Raw genomic sequence first — 9416 nt, forward strand, 5'->3', positions numbered from 1 at the left:
AAATTTTTACAAATTTTTAAAGTACATTAGATAAATTTTTACATATATTAAAATGTACAATTTGAGACACTTGATATATATGTGGTTTTCTGAGAAAGCATCACCCTAGCAAGAGTCCTGGGCTTTTTTAAATTATAGGAAAATGATTTTATTAAACCAAGTTTAGCTCATTATTCATATTACTAGTAAGATGAGCATAAACACTCAGAATTTTGAATGTGGATTATAAGGAAGGCTGTTACAATATGCAGTGGTGATATGCTTCTCATTTTAAGCCACCATGGTGTTCATAAAGAACTACTTTTGTGGGTTTATTGCATGGATTATATTTGAGACTGCCTCTTCCAGTGGTGAAGGCAGTCTGTGATTGCAGATGGTCAGAAAAAAATTTGTTTTGAAAGTTTAAATAAAATTTAAAGTAGTGAATCAAGCCTATTAATTCCCTAAATATTTCTCCCTCCATTTCATATTTTAAGTATATTGTTATGGTGACTTAAAAATGTCTATTTTCTTACATCTCTGTTTCTAAGTTCTGTATTTCAGATATTAAATATTTTTCATCACTCTGTCTCCAAATCTATTTAGGGTCACCAGATTTAGCAAATAAAAAAGACAACTGCCGAAACCGGTTTGGCTCAGTGGATGGAGCGTCGGCCTGCGGACTGAAGGGTCCCAGGTTCGATTCCGGTCAGGGGCATGTACCTTGGTTGCGGGCACATCCCCAGTGGGGAGAGTGCGGGGGGCAGCTGATCGATGTTTCTCTCTCATTGATGTTTCTAGCTCTCTATCTCTCTCCCTTCCTCTCTGTGGAAAATCAATGAAGAATATTAAAAAAAAAAAAAAAGACAACTATTTAAACATTTTCAGGTGTTTAAAAACAAATGCGTTCTTAGTATAATTATGTCCCAATTACTGCAAGTGGACATACATATACTAAAAACAAGTTTGTTGTTTATCTGAAACTCAGATTTAACTGGGCGTTCTGTATTTTGTCTGATAGCCATAACTAGTACAGTGACTAAAACATAACATGCACTTAGCATTTTTGTGTAATACACGAATTAGGCTATAATTCATTTCCCCCAGTCAAAGTTGATTGGCTGTCATTTTCATGGATATTAAAATGTTAATTGGAGTTCTGTTTCTAGGTACTATCCCTCTTTTAAACATTTTTTTCTCCCGTTTGCCTCTTTTGTCGCTCTAGCTATGGTTAGTCACTTTCCCATTAGCTCTTTCAGCATTTGGTTCCAACTATTCATTTCAAATAAGTTTTGTCTGAATGTTATAACATATTATGGTTTATTTAATTCTGGATCATGTTTATATTCTAGTTTACTATCTAATAATAATATTTCCTATTTTCTTATATTTAAGAAATGTGCTTCAAATTTATAATCATATAAGAAACATCAACTTTTTAAAGGACTAGATAAAATGGGAGGGGTGTGCATATTAGATTGCCTTTGGAATGTTTTAATACGTAGCATTTTTCAGCTCATATAACATGAGGACTGGGTTGGAATTCCAATACCTTATTATGATTACCACGACAAGCTCACAAAATGTAAAATCCCCAGCACCATAAAATCCAATTGATTTACGGCCAAATTAGAACAAAGGACTGAAAGAACTCAGCCAACCACCAAACCATGTCAGAAAAAGATAAGCATTTTTTAGTTGATTATATGCTTGTCATGTCAATTAACCCAGTATTCCATTAATAAGCTGCTCATGTGGATTCAATTGCATCATGAGTAGCACAACCACTATTTTGCCTGCCAAAAATATCCTTATAGGAGATTGTTCGAACTAGAATTTTCATTTCCCTGGTGGAGTTTCCTTTTGACACTTTCCTCAGAAAATATGCTCAACATGATGTAGATGGTTTGTGTAAATTCTCAGAGCCAGGTTTTTCCTCCCCCCATTTTATAGAAGAAGAAGAAGAAGAAAAAAACACCTGACAAATTATTATCTGCGTAATGCTTTTAATATAGAGATTTAGGGAAATTGGTGATGGAAGTGGAGTAATAGGAGTCAAAAATAATAGATAAGAAGAAAGGTTGCATTTGTTCAAGATTTTAACTTTCGCCGAAACCAGTTTGGCTCAGTGGATAGAGCGTCGGCCTGCGGACTGAAGGGTTCTGGGTTCTATTCCAGTCAAGGGCATGTACCTGGGTTGCGGGCACATCCCCAGTGGGAGATGTGCAGGAGGCAGCTGATCGATGTTTCTCTCATCGATGTTTCTAACTCTCTATCTCTCTCCCTTCCTCTCTGTAAAAAATCAATAAAATATATATTAAAAAAAAGATTTTAACTTTCAACAACCTTGGCCAAAAGTACACAAAGTAATGACAGAATCCTGCATGTATATTTCATCTTGTCTTATCAGGTTCAGGTTGTTTCACAGAATTCTGTCAACACTGAAAGGCAGCAGAGCCTCAAACGTAAACCTTTTGAAAATCTTATGGCTGATTCCCAAGTTATAAATTTCATCTCAGTTACAGAACCCAAACTGTCAAGTCTTTAACTTTTACAAACTCTGGCTCCTCAGCAAGTATAATATGTTTGATTGTCTGCTAGAAAGCGTCAATGAAAACAGCCATATTATTTCCTCTGGCAAAAAACAAAAAAACAGAAAATGCCTCTGAATATGTTAGGTCCCAAATTATTCAGTGTTCACAGTAGAGTATTTTTCCTGTTTTAAATCTCAGTGGATTACAGTGCCAGGAGTTTATGGAGGTCACCTGTATCTCAGTTCCCAGGCTTTGGTATGGTTGATCAAAATATTATTGATATATAGACGGACTGCCATATATTACCCACTCTAAAGACAACTCTTAGAAAAATATGAATTGGAGCAATTACTTACATGCCTTCTCTGCCACTTAATAAAACCTGTAGTCATAAGACCAAAATAGATAATAGAGCGTAGAAGAAGCAGTGATGAATTATTGGAAACTTCCTCCTAATCTGTGGCATGCGGAATCCGGACAAGAATCCCAGATGGTTTCTCTCCAGAGCGTCCCTTCTGGTGGGCCCTCTCCCTTTACTGATGAAGACACCCTCAGGCTGATGGAAAGGCAAATCACATATGGTTAGCATGAGAACGGTTGATAAAAAGATGAGTCAATTTAAAAAGAATTTTCTGTAGATGCCAAACTTATGCCATTACAGTTTCACTCAGTGACTTTTATTTTCTCTGTACATGCAGGGCTATCCTTCACTTTGATTATTTGTGAAGTTCTGTTGTCCTCCATTGCCCAGACAGCCACATTATGCAAAATCTATTTTGAAGTACAAACAAAATATCTTAGTCAGCTTGTGTGTGCAACCGTGTGGATGTTTCTGTGGGCCTGTGTCTCCCTGATTTCTTCCTTCTCAACAAGAATACACAGTGTGTTTCTGTTTTGCTGTGTCCCTGGGGTGTTGGTGTTCACTCTTACAGTATGATGACAGTGGGATTGCAAATTAGGCCTTAAGAGAGCAAAAAAATTAATCTAAAAATTACATTGAAATTAACTCCTTAGTGATGAGTCCCTATTCTGTGACAATATGATGTCTGTTACTGATCTAGAAGAAAATATGAACCCACTTGAGAAGAATTCATGCTGGCTAGACCCTAGAGGAACAATACAATAACGTTTTTCTCTTTTTTATTTCTGCATAATGCATAGGATCCTGGTGCCTTGTAAAATACAAAAGTGCATATGCCAGAAAAAACTAACTCTGAACTACTTAGCTCTCCATATGGTAAAGCCAAGAGTAATTGATTTCACCGTCTGTAACTCCCTATCCACTATTATTATATAAGAAATTGAAAATATTCTTCTCACAACGATAACGACAAGGTTATTTTAATTAAACATGTAAAAACACCAACAACTTGAGTACATTCTTTGTTGGCATCTTGTTTTTTTAATGGGACTTCCTATTATGTACATAATTACAGAGGGAGAGGGAGTACACAGAAGGAACATGAATACTTTTCCTTCTTGATGATGTTTTACTTTTAGAATATTAACATCACAAACTTAGAACCCTAATTATTCAGTAGTGAACTATACAGGGTGGGGCAAACGTAGGTTCACAGTTGTGAATATGTGAAACATGGAGTTTACTCTTATTAATACTGGTGGTCAGCGCATGTCATAGCAAGCGATCAAGCTCCCGGTTGGTGGAACTCACGAGGGGACACTTTGCATATTAGGCTTTTATATAGAGAGATTTATTAATGATTGTATTATTTTTTGTATGAACAACTGTAAACCTACTTTTGCCCCATACTGTATAATTCTTCCTCTAATGTTTTTCTTTTATCAATAGTCAAATAATTTAATTTCCTATTTAATATGCAAAGGAACCCAAAGCAGAATAACCTCTGCTTTAGTGCCTTATAATGTAATCATACAGAACATGTGGTTAAAATGTGTTTAATCAACTGTTGATCGACTGAATTAAATTTTGCCAGTACTAAAGCTAAATTTTAATCTTAACATAGGTATGTATGTTAGTCAGGGATCTTTCATTACAGGTGACATGAATGCACCTCAAATTAGCTTCACTGTAAATGGGATTAATGGGATTGCACAATTATGAAGAACTAGGGCTTTGTCCCTAATAGGCTTTTTCCCCTCTTCTCTTCACATTAGTTTTTCGGTGTATGCAAATGCATTGCTTTTTTATTGCTGAGTAGGGTTTCCTACTTGTCAGCCTGTAGAAAAAAAGAGATGGTTAAAGCTCTTAGTGACACGAGGAAATAGGGTATCTTCCTTCTTCCATTCAAAACTAGAGGGAAAGAGAGAGAGAGATTATAATTAACCTTGGTTATGTGTCAACTCTTTAAATCAATCTGGTAGCCACTCGGCTCAAGGATTATCTTCAGGCCAGCATAGGTCACAGGAAGGTTGAAGAACAATTGCTATATAATGAGCAGAATAATAAAGTGATTGACAAGTTTTTTTTTTATTTCGATACAGTGTAGTAGTCATTGTTGAAATATAGAAATCGTTGAGAAAATGTTAGCTCAGAGCGGAATTAAATTTCTGTTCGTCAAAGTTTCTGTACAGGAATTCTTTGGCTTGACTTAAAATATAAACCTATTTTTTTTTATGAGGAGCATTTTGGTAAATAGAGGAGCCTCTGTAAAGGCCTGAAGGTGAAAAATCATGATATGCATATATTTTAAGTATTTATCTTTATTTAAAACACTTTGAGATGTTTCCAAGTGTTGATTTTTAATTTTTTTTTAAATATGGGACAATCTGTGTAGAAATGGAAAAACTTTACTCAAAACAGTGGACATCAGTGGGGATTGCACATGATAATATTGCTTAGTTTAATATTTCAAGATACATCAAGAGATAAAGTCATCTGAGTTCTGTTACCCAGCAAGGGCTCGCTGCTCAACGCACATAGAAGCTAGAGTGTGACATAGGCTTTTTAGAAAAGGAAAGGCTTTACTGCAAAGTTGACTCGCAAGGAGACAGGAAGCAAGGTTCAAATCTGCCTCTCCATCAGGGATGAGGTGTCATTTAAGGGGTTGGGGAAGGACAGGCTGGTATGCAGAAGCGATAGCAGGGCAAATTTCAATTAGAGGCTTTAGCAACATCTGCCTGAACAAAAGACCATCCCCTTCTGCAAGGATTCCAGTGATTAGGTTCCAGTCAGGTCCCAGCTCTGTGATTCCATGGTGTGTGTGTGTGTGTGTGTGTGTGTGTGTGTGTGTGTGTGTGTGTGTGGCAGGAGGTAGGGGGGAGGGCAGGGAGAGGGGAGGGCAAAACTTTGATTCCTGGTGCTACTGAAGGTCAAAATTCTCCACTCTGTGCATGCTTGAGTTGCATCATTTAAAGTTTACCTCTGTTTTTCCTGGAAAACAATTCTGCATCTTATTCAAAACAGGATAAGGCCTGTTTGACCTGGTTCTGCAGTTACAGTTCTAGCATATCTTTATTTAACCCAATTTTAGAACTATCACATGTAAATGTACACATATCACTTTGTATAGCATTTATCTTTTCATCAGACAGAATATATGGAAAATTATATTAAAGTTTCATACTTTTTGCAAACCAAACTACTCTTTAAATACTTTTAAGTGTTACAGTAGGCATGATATTTTAAGGCAAATGAAAGAGGCATTTAAGACATGAAAGATGGAATCTGTCTTGACAGAGAAAAATATATTTTAAATGCAGTTATTTAAATAGACACTCCAAAGTAATTATTATCTGCTCTTCGCTGTAACTTCTTGAGCCTTCGAATTCCCAGTGCTTTCTACTCCTATTATGGATTATTTTGCTCTGCTAGGAGACTAATCTCTGTCCCTAAGAATGTGAAAGCTATTGGGTTATTTTAAAAAATTTTTGGAGAGAGGATTCATATCCAATTTTGAGATAGAGAACTGAAGCAGCATATAAATATTCCTTTTAACAAGTGTAGCAGGCATACATAATATTTCAGCATACATAATATGTAGAATAATAAAACTTTAAATAATACTATATTTATAATGGGATATTAGCATTTGATGGCATATAGTTTGAGTGTCATCTTAAACAGTAATACAAGTACTAAATTAAGAAGGTAAAAACCCCAGGGCAGAACTGTAAAAGACAAGGTGAAGTAGGACAAAGAGATAAAAATTAGCAAAATTAGAAAAACACAAGCAGAGAAGTCTCAAGATGACACTTTAGTGATCACCAATTTTAATAATATTTAATTTAATAAATATATAGTGTTATCTAAGTTTAACAACAATGGAGGGACTGCATGGGCCACAGGCTTAGGACTCAAATAGTGTGATGGTTAAGAGGAACACTATTGATCAATCATTGAGGCAGGCAATGTAAAGAATGCTCAGAGGCCACATGGCCTCGATCACAAATGTCCAGCTTATTGAGACCTATTTAAATAATACCACATGCATTCACTTTAGGTTAAGGGTGTTTTAAGACATAGAGAAAATAATTATTCTTCAACTACTAAAGATAATATCCTGCATAGGAATCTTACAACTCTATTCTGTGTGGACAACCTCAGTAAGCCTTTCAAGCTCTCAAATAAAGTCTGATTTAATTTATCCCCTTGGGCTGAGGGCTAGTAACCCAAGGAAAGTCAAATACAAGGATGAATGATTTACTCTTGTTTCTTCCTGTTTCTGGTAATGAGTTCATAATCATATATAATTTAAGTTTAAAACTCTATGAGAGAGAAAGTTAAATTTTAGGTACTAATTAGAGGTGAAGAACATCAACTTTTAAACCTCACATAATGCCTCATATACTCAGGGCCTTTCAGTTTTCCCAAAAGTGAGCATTGCTTTAAATTTAAATTGTTTAATTTTAACTCATTTGACCTTTTGTACTTGATCCATATTCTACTTATTTAATCAATTTTCAGCCTGTCTTTTTATTCTTGAAATATAGTCATGGTAAAAGTAAAATAATTTTTGTTAAAGAAACTCTTTCAAATTCAAAAACTAATTAATGATCAAATAAACCAAAAAAATATATATCTTATGATGAATTATGTAAAGTCATATTATGTAGATATTCAAACGTGACACATTTAGTCTCTTTTCTCATTAACTTCTTATAAAGTATAATGAGGCTATTTAATTATGTTCCTACCAAACCAGGCAGACTGTCAATAAACTAGTTTCTCTAGTTATAGGTGGTGGTGAATTTCCATTGTTGAGGGAAGCGAAACACTTCTTAAGATTTAATGCATTGAGAGCAGAGACTTTTCTAAGTAGTCTCTAAATAAGAGAAATAAATTCAAAACATACTCATTAGTGAGTTTAATGTAGAGAGTATTGAATCTCAAAACTTTACGGTTATGAATATTAAAGACCAAATCAAGAAAAAACACACAAAACAATTGATAACCTATAGCAATAGCAATGCCAGCTTTCTTTTCTTCAGTGAAAAGAATAAAGGAGTTTGTTATTGCCCAGTGATATATAAAGCATATTCTTTTATTTATTTTTATTATGTATTATTTATTTTTTTAAATTTATCTTTATTGTTGAAAGTATTATAGATGTCCCATTTTTTTCCCCCACTGTCCCCTTCTAGCCAGTCCCAGCTTCGCCCCAGGCCTTCACTCCTCTATTGTCTGTTTCCATGGGTTATGCATATCCTATCTAATAATAGACAAACATGGTAATTAACCGTACCTCCGACATGCTTCCCATTGGCTAATCAGGGCGATATGCAAATTAACTGCCAACCAAGATGGCGGCCGGGAGCCAGGCAGCTGAAGCAAACAAGAGGTTTGCTTGCTCCAGTGAAGGAGGAAGCCAAGGTTCCCTGCCTGCCGCTACTGGGCTCTGAGCTTGCACTCTAAACAACTATGTTGCAATTATAGAAGCTAAACAAAACCCATGCTTTCAGCCAGCCTGGAGTTGCAACAGTGTTTCAATTATAGAACCCAAACAAACCAGATACCTGCTTTCAGCAGCCGAGGTCTCAGAGCTGGAGCCGAGCCTCAGAGCTAAAGCCGGCTCTCAGTTCCAGTGACAGCCATAGAAGGCAAATAAATCCCTGAATTAAAAAAAGAAAAAAGAAAAAAAGGAGAGGTTGGGAGCTTCAGTCGCCTGCCAGCCTGAAAACGGCCCTCAGCCCCTCACCCAGACTGGCCAGGCACCCCAGTGGGGAACCCCACCCTGAAGGGGGTGCGACCAGCTGCAAACAGCCATCATCCTCTCATCCAGCTGGCAAGGCACCCAAGCGGGACCCCCACCCTGATCCAGGACACCCTTCAGGGCAAACCAGCCTGCCCCAACCCATGCACCAGGCCTCTATCCTATATAGTAACAGGGTAATATGCCTCCCGGCACCGGGATCAGCGGAGCAGTGAGGCCTCCTGACCCCTGGAGCAGCATGACAGGGGGTAGCGCCCAAACCCCCTGATCGCCCTGTGGCTCTGTGTGTGACAGGGGGCGGGGCCACAACTTCCCTATCTGCCCTTCTCTGTTCATGACAGGGAAGGCGCCCCAATCCCCTGATCAGCCCTGCTCTGTGCCTGATAGGGGGGAGCTCCCCAACCCCCTGATTGGCCCTGCTCTGTGTGTGACAGGGTGTGGAGCCCCAACCCCCCCATGGGCCCTGCTCTGTGTGTGATGGGGTGAAGCCACAAACTGCCCATCAGCCCTGCCCTGAGTGTGACAGGGGGAAGTGCCCCAACTCCCCTATTGGCCTTACTCTGTGCATGACAGGGGGGAACACCCCAACCCCCTGATCGGCCCTGCTCTGTGCGTGACAGGGGGTGGTGCTGTAACCTCCCCATCGACCCTGCCTTGAGTGTGACAGGGGGCGGCACCCCAACCCCCCAATCGGCCCTACCCTGAGCGTGACTGGGGGTGGGATCTCAACCTCCCGATCCGCCCTGCTCTGTGCATGACAGGGGGCAGCGCC

This window comes from Myotis yumanensis, unplaced genomic scaffold, assembly GCF_028538775.1.
Source record: "Myotis yumanensis isolate MYYU_CA2020_CCGP unplaced genomic scaffold, mMyoYum1.0.hap1 SCAF_1, whole genome shotgun sequence".
NCBI classification, from domain to species: Eukaryota; Metazoa; Chordata; class Mammalia; order Chiroptera; family Vespertilionidae; genus Myotis; species Myotis yumanensis.